This window comes from Argiope bruennichi, chromosome X1 (genome assembly GCF_947563725.1).
Source record: "Argiope bruennichi chromosome X1, qqArgBrue1.1, whole genome shotgun sequence".
NCBI classification, from domain to species: Eukaryota; Metazoa; Arthropoda; class Arachnida; order Araneae; family Araneidae; genus Argiope; species Argiope bruennichi.
Genome location: NC_079162.1, coordinates 77,960,336 through 77,974,085, shown reverse-complemented (window position 1 = coordinate 77,974,085; position 13,750 = coordinate 77,960,336). Strand labels below are relative to the sequence as shown.

Genomic DNA, 13,750 nt, shown 5'->3' with positions numbered 1-13,750 from the left:
CATTTAAAAAAATTTCATAAATGTGTAACTTTAGCATTTAAAAAAATTTCATAAATGTGTAACTTTAGCATTTAAAAAAATTTCATAAATGTGTAACTTTAGCATTTAAAAAATTTCATAAATGTTTTGCTTTAAAAGTATATTGTTCACCATTATGTTTTTATTAGTGATAAAAAAAACTGTTTTTTAGTATCTAGGATGTTTCTGTTGAATAAAATTGATTTGATCATTTACATTGACATTCTTGTCATACTGTGTTTATATTATTTCTAACTGTCTAGAAAAATAAATGTTGATAAATAATAAATATTTTTTTTTTTAGTTTTTTGAATTAGTGAGTACATTGAAACATACATTTGATCATATTTTTTCAAATAATTATCATATATTTTATCTCTCTCTCTCTCTCTCTCTCTCTCTCTCTATATATATATATATATATATATATATATATAATTTGTAATATGTAAATAAAAATTATGAAAGCATGATTTTGTTTGTTTTCCTTTAATGATTTCTACAAATTAAAATGAAATTATTTATTCATAAGTTGTATAGATTTAAAAAAAAGGTATCCATACCTTTTATGTTTCATAATTTGAAATTGTAAACATAGTTTATTCAATATATACTAATTTGAGTTTCATGTTCTTTCCTCTGAGCAAACTGAAAACATCAAAGTCTCAATATTTATATAAGTAATTACATAAGAAAAAAAATATAATAATTTTATTAGTAAGCTTTATTTTATTAGTAAGAATTAACTTATCTAAGAGTAATAATTATTTTTAAAAAGAACTCACTGGGGGAACTATATTCATTAAATTCAACATTCAATACTATTTAAATAATATGTAAAAAAGAATATATGTAATTTTTCAAAAACACTGCCATAGTCATTTGTCAAAATGTGTCCTTTGGATAAAAAAAAAGGGGGAGGAGGATATGGGAAAGGAAAGAATAAAGCGGCACTAAACTAAGAAAATAAATAAGAAAATTTCGAGAAAATAAATCTTAGAAATAAAAAATCGGAAGTTTTTAATTGATTGGCAAACATAATATTTACGTCAATGTTATCGGCAGTCATCACAACATGCGCAGAAAGGGTTGAAAATTGAACAGAAGCGGTTTGTTTGGTCCCTGACACGTGACCGTTAATTGTCCCCATTGCAATAACAATAGAAAATCTTAAAAAAATAACAATAAAAATAACAATAGCTGAAATAGATAAATTAATGCAATCACATGTTACTTAAATTAGTAAATTAAATATTAATCACAATAAATAAATTTTATATTTAATACTAATTAATCATTTTTGTTAATAATATGATTGAAATCACAGATATTTGGAATAAATATTTAAAAATAACAATAGAAAAATTATTTGTTATTCAAAAAACCGTGGATTATGCATCTCTACATCTAGCTCGTCTAAGTTAATAAAATATTTTGAAATTCTGGATTTGGTGCATTAAGGTATCTGTAACCGTAACAGTTCGGAGTTCAGGAGGGTAGCTTCCTTTCACCATTTCGCCATTTGACATTACGCTTTCATCATGTCAAAGTAAATTTCTGAAATTTGTTTTAAATTTGAGGCAGTGATAATATTTTCGGGCTGTGCTTTTTTAGAAGTAAGTTAACTTATATAATTATACATCAATTTGATCTGTTCGGACTTTATATTATTAGCTAAAGAATTGTTCCATTACAGTGACTTAAATTTTGTGTGTTCAATTGTTCCATTACAGTGACTTAAATTTTGTGCGTTCAATATATTTTTATTTTAAGTGTTATTTCCTCATTCCAGGAATTAATATATCCTGAATTTCGTAGAATTAGTCTAAATGTTACTAATTTTATTATTTTTTTCCCCATCTGGTATTTAGACACACTTTAATTCATTTTATAAAGATCAGTTTGGCGGCATACTTCAAACGAAAAAAATTAATTTTTTCCAGTAAAACGCATATACATGATTCTCGTCTTTTGTTTTATGAATAAAAAATTTCTTTCTGCTTCATCAGTGTGAACCATATTTTTCAGTGTAAAGAAAATTATTCATGTTTTTTTTTTTTTTTTTACTTGTTGAAATATGTCTTTTTGTGTTTGTTTTTTAGAATTTTGTGAAGAAAATATTTTTGTCTTCTTTTAAATGTGGAATGTTCTTTGGTTAATTTAGGTAGGTTTAGTTTTTCTTGATGGTCATGAAAGAATACAGACGCTTTCTTTATTCTCTAAAATCGAAACGAAAACGAAACCATCTCTCGATTAAATTTTTTATTTGCATTAATGTGTCAGTTAGTTCAGTTTGGTTTCTTAGTTCTCGATGAAATTAATTTTTTAATCATTCGTTATTAAATTCTTTATTTACATGCAGAGACGCTTTCTTTATTCTCTAAAATCGAAACGATTAACGAAAACGAAACGGTCTCTCGATTAAATTTATTTGCATTAATGTGTCAGTTAGTTCAATTTGGTTTCTTAATTCTCGATGAAATTTATTTTTTAATCATTCATGATTAAATTCTTTATTTACATGCAGAGATTTAAAAATATAACAATTTCATTACATTTTACTTACTTCAAAAACTTTGGGTCTTGAATTTCTATTCATCTCCAGTGAGGGAATACTTACCACAGTTGAATATATTTATATTCTTGGGTACTTATTATTCTAATTTAATTATGGTCATTTATACTCTTTGTTGTTTTTCCATTATTTCAGGAAATAGAGGAACACTTAGGAATTCTATAAGCAGCTCTATTTTTGAAAGTTCATAAATATTTTTTATAGCAGTGTTTTGCTCTTTTTTTTTTTTTTTTTTTTTTCATATTATGCTTGTCTCACTGTATAGATGTGGAGAGCATATAATTATAATTGGGGAAAACAAGGTAGCCTGTATATCATGACCATCTTGAAGATAGCTATGGTACAAAGCAGAATTTTCATTGTATGTTATTTACTTAACATTTCCATTTCTAAATGTTTAGTCGTTCAACAATGCTTACCTTCATTTTATAATACTGAAGAGGAAACTTTTGCTAATCTTTCTATTCATTTGATTTTAAGGCACATTACTTTGACATTTATATTAAAACAAAGTTATTGATGAATTCTAAGAACAGATTACATTGGAGACTTACTGTTGCTTAAAGATATATTGGTTCTGTACCACTGGTGCTAATCTTTGCAAATCTGAATGATTTGATTTGCTTGTCATATTTGATTAGTTTTCAACAAACTTGAATCGGGAAAATTTTCTCATAAAGAATAAATATATATAATATATGTAATTTATTATAACATCCAATTTATATGACAACTAATAGTCATCTATTTTTTTTAGCTGTTTTAAGAGTAAAATTTCTTTTAACTTTTTTGAATACCTTTCTATATAAATATTTTTTTGATAATTTTTCACATTAGATTTTTTTTTCCAAGTTCTTTAACAGCTCATTTATTTTATTATATTTGTTCCTATATGCAATTGGATACTGTGTCAGTAATGAAGTGTTCATGAAATTTTTCAAGGAGGTTTTCATTTTTTAAAGAAGATAATGAAATTTTTGGAGGAGGGTTGTAATTTATGAAAGAATAAGTGAAATATGTCAGAATTTACTTGAAAGTAGTAGTTTGTTTAATGCCTTTTTAAGGTATACCTTTTCTGACTTGGAAATAAACAAAAAATTTATTGCTTAACAAACCACCTTTGGTAATCATCTGGTTAGTCGAATTTAATGATTGCTAAAATTTTCAACTAAACATTTTATGTGACGATTTTTTTTTAAGGCTTCTCCAGCAAAGATTTTTAAGTTTTAATTTTTATAGTCATATAACTCGTATCATTAAAAGCAATAAGTCATTCTGTGTGTTGTAATTAGTATTTCTTTCATTTTCTGCTCCCGTGAGCATGAGCGATTAAACTTTAATTAATCAGGAGGAGAGTAGGATAAAAAGTACTTAAATTTGAAAACCATTTTTAAGCACCTTAAAAATGCCTAATTTTCTTGAAGTGTAAAAGCAGCTTTCTGTTTCGCCACACGTTGAGTATGGTAATTCGAAAGCATAATGGTACAAGTTTATCAGATGTATCAAAAAAAGAGAAGTATTTGGACCAGAGATCCATGGATTCCAACACATAATAGCGTTTAATCAGCCTTTTTTTTCTCCCACTTTCTTTTTCAACAATGTGTATTGCTGTTTATTGGAATAGAAATCGGGGAAGGACAATACAAAATACGTACTGTGTTATATTTCTTAAGGCTCAAAAATGTTTTAAAAAAATTTCTCTAACACTAAAAAAAAAAAACGTTTTAAATTATATCTAATGAGTGTATGTTTAACCTTTTATGTGTTTTTTAAAAAACAAAAGACACAAATTGGTCTGATGAAATAAGAATACAGTTGAATGAATTTGGTACAAGAAAGAGTTATTTTGAACATAAAAATATTTGCTAAAAGCTGCTGTAAAGATGCTTCCATTGAAACTGCTTTAGTATGTTACATATTTGGTCTGAAATACGAAACAATATTTTTGCTCCTTTGAATCGTTGAGCCATGTTATTTTACCACTGTTTATGCTGTCATGAAAGGTGTTTTTTCCCCCCTTTTTGTTTTAAAGTTTCAGAAACAGTTCATTGAATAAAATTCTTCAATTGATGAGTTTTGTTAGATTTTAAAGCAATGCCATATGCTGTCTTGAAGTACTTTTTGAAGCTAGCACAACTAGCATTTTTTATTTTGCTTCTAAGTACAGAGACTTTGACCGTTTTTTAACTTCATGAGTTTATTTCTGTTATGTATGGAAACTAGAAGTTGTTAAATTAATTTCACTTTTTCACATAATGTATAAACACATTTATTTATTTTGTAATTTTTTAAAAGCTGAAGTATATATAATCAAATTTTTATTAAATTTTCAGAATTTTAATGTGGGTGACTACATTACAGAGTTAATATTTTTAGAAAATTATGTTTATTTTCTTAATATTTGAACAAGTTTCTTTATAAAACCAATAGAATTTTGTTTCCAAGTCCATTTTTTTTGGGGGGGGAACTAACATTGATTTTTATACTTGCATTTATATGTTTTTTAATGTTATTTTATATCTTTAGATGATATTTTCTCAAATTCTAATCTTTAATAGAATTTTCTTACTAAAAATCTCATAAATTAAAATTTAATGCATGATTTTTGTTCAAATTATTATAATTTTTCAGTATGCTCTGCAGTTCTTGAACTGGAGAATAAATAGTCTATTCAGTAAGAAACATTTTAATTGTTTTATTTCTTCATAATGCAAAAGAATTGAAAATTTCATGTTATTTGTCGCACACCAATATTTAAAGAATGAATAAAAGCACAGAATTTTTTTTAGTTGAAGAATTCTGTGCATATAGCTTAAGATAATATATTTCTTAAGCTATATGCAAAGTTTTAAGCAAATCATTTGATAAACTTCTACATTAGAAGACTTTTGTTTTATACCTTTTTTTAGCCACCCCCCTAAAAAGGCAGGGGGTCCAGTTTTTAAAACAATTTTTCTGCTAAACTGATATAATTTATATCAGTTAAGCAGATATAAACCAGTTATACAATTTTTCTGCGTTTTTTAATCAATTTTTTATGCAAATATTCAAAAATGTACTATATTTAAATATTTTTTAATAAATTCATCCTGAACATAATTATATACCTTAACCATTAAAAAGAGGGGCTTTACTAAATTTCAGAATTTAGAAGTGATAAGACATTTTTTATAGCTTAACCATTTCTGAATGCTACCATTTTTTCCTATTAAAGAACATGATATTGCCCTATGATCAATTTCATGGCCATTTTGCCAGTCTTAATGCTGGTAACCATTCTGGAATGAATTTACACTTCTACCCCCATCCATGTCGAATTTTATTTCTTTTTGCATATATGAAAATCAAATACAAATTGTTTGGTTATGCTATAATTCTACATCAATGACATTTTCAGAAATGATATATCCACCTAAATAAACTGCTAGTTTATTATTTTAAGAAATATTAAAAAAGATCACAGATCTTGATTGTTAATCTTATAAAAGTTGACTTTAAAGTTTTTAGTATTGATAGTTTTTTTTTTTTCATTTTTATGGGCCTTTTTTGTTTTACAATAGAAGATGTGCATATACAGAAATAAATATTAAAATTTAAAGAATGGACATTTAAAATTAAAATTTTCATTAAAATCTTTGCATTATAATAAACATAAGTTAATCTATGCTTCGAAAATATGCAGGTTTGCATTTACTTACATATATAAAGTTGCTTAATTTTGTTGGCTAATGTGCTTACAAAGTGCTTAAAGGTACTCAATTTTTGACTCAATTTCTCACTACACACACCGTTAAAACGCAAACTATTTTCTGAAACAAAAATGTTTTTTTCTTTTAATGAGTACAGAAAAGAAAATTCTTCAGTATTAAAATCTCATGTGCTGTAGAATATTTTTGATAATTTATGCAATATCTCAAAGAATTATTCAATCAAATTTCTTTGATTTATTAAAAAATTAAGTTTTACTTGCAAACAAATTGAAACGATATAAATAATATTTTGTTTCAATTAATAAATGTACTTCTGAAAAATTTATGAAGTCAATTTTATGCAGTCCTTTGGTCCTAAGGAATCGTGATTCTGCAACCTTCATATATAATGATAAGATAATGTGACCAAATCTGAGTTAACTCAGTTTTATTTGCAAGAGAGTGGGTCTAACTTTTTATTTAAAACATTACATGTTCTCAAGAATATTTCTTGATGATTCAAGGAGAATTTAGATCATTTCTTCCTATTATATGTATATACCTAGTTCTAATTATTTAGAAATTAGGTATTGAGACTCAATTAGAGTGGATACTTTTTTTACTTGAATTTATCTTTCTAAAAAATGTATATTTTATTTCTTGGAGACATGTGATGAAAATTACACATTTCTAGGCTTAGTTTGCAGTAAGAGAACTTAATCTTTTAATTTGAGCTTTTGTTAACGTGATACCAGCACGTTGATAAAAGATAATTTTTCCCATGCATGCATAACATGCTCATGCAGGTTAAATTTAATTTTATTTTGATTAAATAAATTATTGGAAAATATGCTTAAAATATTTGTATCATTGTAAAAATAATTTTTATACTGTAATATTTTAGGAAATTACTGCCAAAAAAATGCAAAATTTTCGTTTAATTTTTAATTGAAATTCTAATTTGAGTAAATTTGTCCCGAAATGTACATTCTCACCTTCTAAAGTTTATATGTACAAAGTTTGGTCTCTCTAGATTAAACAGTCTAGCCTGCAAGTCATCAATATACATAGATACAAACACACATCCATCTGTATAATATTTGCCTCTGTGATCAGCTGGTTAGATTTGATTTCAGATAAATCATTTAGATATAAATATCCATGATTTTATCAAATTATCAGATATTAAAGCCATCTTGTTTTAATTGTTTTACTTAATGTGTAGATGAACTTTTTTAATGGAGACCAGTTCTGTGGCTTTATTAAAAACATAATTGTGCTATTCATCTATTTTATATATGTAATGATATTGTAACTTCAATTTTTTTATGTCTCCTAAACTACACAGATATTAAACAAAAACTTTGTTCTTTAGCTTTCAGCAATGCAAAAAAAAAATCATGGAATCGGATAATTGATGAATCAATGAAAATTATTTGAGTGTCAGGGCAATAAGGTAATCTACTGTTTGAAATTTAGATATGAAAAATACTTTTAAAAAATTGCCAAAATTCAGCAAAAAAATTCACACAATCATTAAATTGTTATTATTAAAAAGTTTTTTTTTAAATTTTTTTTTATTTTAAAGCATTACAAAATTTTTATATTTTAGAAGTTATCACAGGAAAACACCACAATTCAACATCAAAAAAATATTTGTGAGGTGCAAATTTCCATCCTTTAAGGTATATATAAATTTGGTAGCTCTAAGTTAAATGGTCTAGCCTGTAAAGTGCCAACACACCCATTCATCTGTAATGTTAGTGTATATGTTTTCTCTTAGCTTTGCCTGCAGAATCATTCAAACTTTCACTTTATTTGTTTTAAAGTTAACACATTATTTTCAAATTTCTAATCTTCATAGTGAAAAGGGCATTTACCATATACAAGTAACTATCAGAATAATGGAAATACCTATGAATAAAAGTGACATTTAAGAATGTTCTTCGTAGCATTAAAATATTATATATAATATATGTGTATGTCATTGTAGTATGAAGTAGCTTGAGTAAAGTTGCTAATGTCTTGGATATTTATCAAAAACATTTAATGTCAGACTTCACAAACTTTCAAAGAGATCAAATTCTAGGGCTTGCTAAAGCTACTGTCACCAAAACATCCCAGCTTTTAGACGTTTCTAAAGACACGTTATCTAAAGTCATAACATTTTACACTCTAAAGCAGTAAAAGAAGCTTGGCAAAACAAAATAGAGATGCAAGAGAAAAGCTGAGTGAAAGAGACTGAAGGATATTGAAGCAGATGATAATGTCTAAAAAGAGAGCAATAGCAGCAAAAGTGACCATAGAGCTCAATCAGCATCCGTATTTTCCAGTGTCAATAATTACAATTAGAAAGCATCTTCATAAATAAAATGTATCAGATCAACGATTCCCAGGCCACTTTTCACAAATGTTAATGCCAAATATTGTATAGTGGTACTATAACTACGAAACCTAATCGATTAATAAGTAAAAGACGATTATATGGTTAGAAAAATCATCTTTAACTTTCTTCCGTGCTAAAGAATGGATTCTGTGTGTCCATCATGAGAACACATCTTGCCATATGTCTTTGTTTATGATAGTCCCTAAAGAAACAAGTCACTGGAAGAAGAGTTCATTTTGCATAAGTAGAAGTTCATTCAATTTTCTTGCATGGGCATGTTTAGCACCAAATTGGCAATATATGGTATTATTACATTTAATTTTTGAAAATAAATTTTAAAAATTCACTAGACTCAAAATTATTTGAATACTCAGAATCATGAAAATATCTGATATCCTTGCCATATTCATATATACAAAGAACACCACAAATCAAATAAATAAACTGTGTAATTATTTGTATATCTAACGATTGCACAGTCAGGAAGGGAAAAAATCAATTAATTAAGTAGATAAGAAGTAGGATCAACTCATGACCAAAAAAAAAATTAATAATAATAATCGACTTCATTTCTTTTAAATTTATGTAAGTAATTAAATTCTCCAGAACAAACATGAGGTAATTTGTCCATTTTAGCATAAAAACGATAGTATAATTGATCAAAATTATTTCATGATTTTCGTAAAAGGTTGTTTTTCTATACTTATAATAAAGATCAATGTGTGTGTGTGTTTGTATATTGGCGCTCTACAGGCCTGACTGTTTGACCTACAGCTACCAAATTTGATACATGTATGCATTGAAAATCAAGAATGTGCGCCTTGGAGTGTGTTTTTTTTAAAAAATTTAATTAATTAAAAATTAAACAAAACCCTGGTATATTTCTGTGGTAATTTCCAAAAATACTACAGTTCATATTTTATTTTGACATAATTTTAAAGCTCAAATAATATTTTCAATGATATCATTGTTTTAATCTGTAAATTAAGTTTCTACTTTTAATGATTTTTTTTTAAAAACTACTTTAATTACTTTTTCTAAAAATTATATTTCACGAAATGAAAATAAAATATAACTTGTACAAGTATGTGGGAAAAATTAGCTCTGCAATCACATTGCCACAAAATGTTGACAAAAATTCAAAATGAAAGATTAATTTATCTCTTAACTATAAACCAAACCTAGGAGGGTGCAATGATCAACACATATTTGTATGAAATGGAATAAATATGAAATGTAATTTTTTCTATAAAAAAATTAATGAGAGGAAATGTTTTATGTGACATTTTAAAATAACTGTATTATTAATTCAATAATTCAGTTTTATTTAAGCCATATACAGTTTAATATATACAGGATATCTGCTCTAATCAGGGACCAGTGGCTAATTTCTAAAATTTTAGTAATTGATGCATATATTTAATAAAAAATTATCTAAATAAATTAATCATATTTTCAGTTTCAATCAATAAATGTTCTGGCGACTTATGAATTTTAAATTTTTATACACATAATCTGTTCTGCGAGTCATGTTTAATAAAGTATTCTTGAAACGCTATTATTTTAAATAAAAAAAAAATTCATTCTTTTACAATTAAAAATAATTGAATTATGAAAATTTGAATGTCTATTCTATTTCTATAAAAATGCTCGATTTTAGACGTCTTCATAAACCATCTTGAAGAAAACAGCCAATCAGCTCTTGGACTTTCCCCCAAACTGATTGTCTAAAATAATGAAATTGTTAATTGTCCTAATATAAAGATATTAAAAGCTTTATAATTCAGTTAAGCTTGATCGCAGAAGATTGAAACGTTAGATTTTCAAGATAATTATATAGTATATGATTTATAGGATCAAAGGACTCAATAAAATTTATACTTCGTAATTGTGTTTAGAAGTGAATGTATTGATGAAATAAAATGTTATTTACCACATTTAAATCTTTTTGAAGGTAAAAATGTATTTTATGATGAATCGGAAATTTTTACTGAACAATTCTTTGAAATATTGCATAAATTATACATATAAAAAAACATTCTGTGATACATGTAAGATTACAATGCCCTGAGAATTCAATTTTCTGTAGTCATTTTTTAAAAATATGCTTGGTTTGGTTTTCAGCAAAACTTTTTGTATTTATTGAAATTTTATCTTTTTCATTTCAAATTTAAATCTTATGGCAATTAATTGCAAACTAGGGAAATATATAGCATAAGGAACAAAATAACGTCAGGCTTTTATAATAATACGAGTTATGTGACTAGCGAAATATGAAGCTTACAAATATTTTGTTCAAGAGAGACCCTTGGTACATAAATATTTAATTGAAAATTTTAGACAGTATTTCTCTTGCCTAACCAGCTGGTCACCAAAGTCGACTGGTAGTCTAATATAAAGTAAAATGTTTGTTTTTTAAGTACACTAGAATCCTTTTAAAAATTTTTTATTTATTGTCGCAGTAGCATATACATTCCGAAGCACAAAATTAACAATAAGCATGCTATCAATTTTCAGATTTTTGTAAAAAAATCTAAATTTGATTTGTTATTTATTATAAAATAATTCAAGCACTCATTCAGATGCATGCCAGAGGCTCTGATTTAAAATGAAACCCAAATAAGGTTTTTTAAAAAAATTATTTGAACATTGCTTTACATTATCTGTATAAAAAAGATGTAAAAGTTTGTTTTAAGGTAGTATTTCTGATGATCCTATATTCATTTTCCCAGGCTTGGAAAAAGAAACCCAATTATTTAAAAACAAAAAAAAGTTTTTCCTTTTCTGTTATTTGAAATAGTAGGGTGGAAAATGAACTTTTCTTTTCAATGAATGTCAGTAGTCATTAGTAAAGTAGCAGTAAAGGATCCCTATACACATGCATGCATTTTGTTATTTTAGAGTTGAAAATTCTTTACTTCCAATATCCTTCAGTTTCCCATTCAATGTCGTTTGAGATTACCCATCAGCTTTGTAAAATGCTTTTTTATTATCACAATCAGGGCACCTGAGTAGAAGAAATGTTATTAAATATTCCAATTCTTCTAGTTCACATTAATATGGGTAAGTGTTTAGCTCCCTAGAATCAATTCTGAGAAATAAACTACTCAAATAACAGGATGGCATGAAAACAAACCATAACAGATTTTTTTTTTTTTTTTTTTTTATTTTATGGAAAAAAAAAGTGTAATGTGCTTCCTATAATGTTATGTAATCTTCTTTATATCATTATTGTGTTTGATAATATTTTGCTGTAAATCTTTAATATGATATTTTCTCTACAATTGCATAAGTTCATTGAATTCCAAAAAAGAAATAAAATCGTACTAACCTCAAAATATTTTTGTATAGCATAATAGTATTGCTATTTTTAATTTCAAAGTATTTTCTTTTAAGTTTATAAGTTCAATTTCTTATAATTATTATTTAACATTAAGAGCAAAAGCTTAAATCAGTGTAGGGGGTATTATTTTTTTTCTTGTGATCAAAGATAACTGACTTATACCTGTAGATTTAATGCGAATAATTTTGATTAAAATAAAGTACTGAACTTATAAAATATATTTCCTTTAAAAATAGTGAAATTCAAAGTTTCCTGCAGGAATTTATTTTAACTAAAATATTCTGAGTATAATTTGCTTAAAAACTTTCAAATGTTTAATTTTTAAAAACATGTTCTTAAAATGAATTTCTGTATTTTCCAATTCCATATATCGATCAGTTAGTTCAAAGGGTGATTTTATTTAATCTGTTAAAAAATTATCTAACTTTTAGTGTATGATAAATATTTCATTAAATTTCAGTTTATGACATTAAATAAAAGTTTTCTATTTAGAAAAAAGCTATAAAGAATGTATTATGATATAACTGGATGCATAGCGTCATGAAAAATGCTAAAATTTGGAAATCATTTTTAAGCACCTTAATTTTGAAAAAAGTGTTTAATTTCCCAACAACATTGAAAACGTTTTGAGGATTGCCAACATGTATTAAAATAATACATTGACTTTTTTTTCCCCATTCCTTCTTTCAAATTTAAGCATATTTCAATTCAAACAATGCTTTGCTATAAAACAGAAAAAACTTATGCTTAGAAAATATACAGGTTTACATATGTTGGAATGTAAAAATGTGCTTAGTATTTTTGGCTAAGGTGCTTAATTCTTGCAGCAATTTCTCGCTACATATCCTGTAAAAAATGTTTTTTAAATAATAAATTTTAGTTAAAAATCACATGAAAAATACTTTTATAATTATATTTTTTGCCGATGTAAATCGTTAAAAATTCATGGGATATTAGAAAATGAAAAAAACATTTTCTGAATGTAAATAAAACAAACAATTTATTTTGTAGTCTAATATATATTAAAATTTTTATAAAAATAATGAAGACATTTTAGAAAAGATTTATCTCGTTACAGTTTGTCTGATTTAATGATTTGTTGTTATCTATCATGCTTCAAATAGTAAGGGCATTTTTTAAAAGATGTCAAATTTAATAAATAATGAAATGAAATTAATATTAATCAGAGTAAAGGTTTATAAAATACTAGCCGCCTTTGGCGACCAGGCGCTTCGCCGATCTTAATGTTCGTTAAAATTTTAATAATGAAATATTTTGTGCAATTCCTACTTTAATAGCTTCTTCATCAAAATATTTTAAAACTTCAAATTTTGATTGTCATATAATTCACTCATCTATCTATACTTATATATAAAGCTCAATGTGTGTGTGTGTTGGCGCTCTACAGAAAAGACCATTTGACCTACAGCTACCAAATTTGGTACGTGTATACCTTGGAGGTCGGGAATGTGCAACTGGGGTCCCTTTTTTTGAAATTTTAATTACTAATTAAAAACTAACTTTCCCGCCAAAAAAATCTTTTCATTTTCCCCACCGTCAAATGAGTAAGGCTTCAGGTATTTTTTTTTTTTTTTTCCAGCAGCAATGAGGCTAGTGCTAACATTTTTCGGCCGATTATTTCAAACGATTCTGTTTATTTTCTTAATGTTTGATGCATTTAAAATTAAACATTGTTAATTAATCGATCTTTCAGATTCATTCTGAAGTACTTTTGAATT

General features: G+C 25.9%; 1 protein-coding gene across 1 annotated transcript in view; it reads left to right on the top strand.

Annotated features, from left to right (window-relative positions):
• Positions 1–1,497: 1,497 nt before the first annotated feature.
• The window catches only part of LOC129958682 (uncharacterized), a 37,105-nt gene continuing 24,852 nt past the window's right edge, over positions 1,498–13,750 (top strand). Inside the window, exon 1 of the mRNA XM_056071324.1 lies at positions 1,498–1,634. The gene's annotated coding sequence lies outside the window, so the exon portion shown is untranslated. The remainder of the gene's footprint in view (positions 1,635–13,750) is intronic.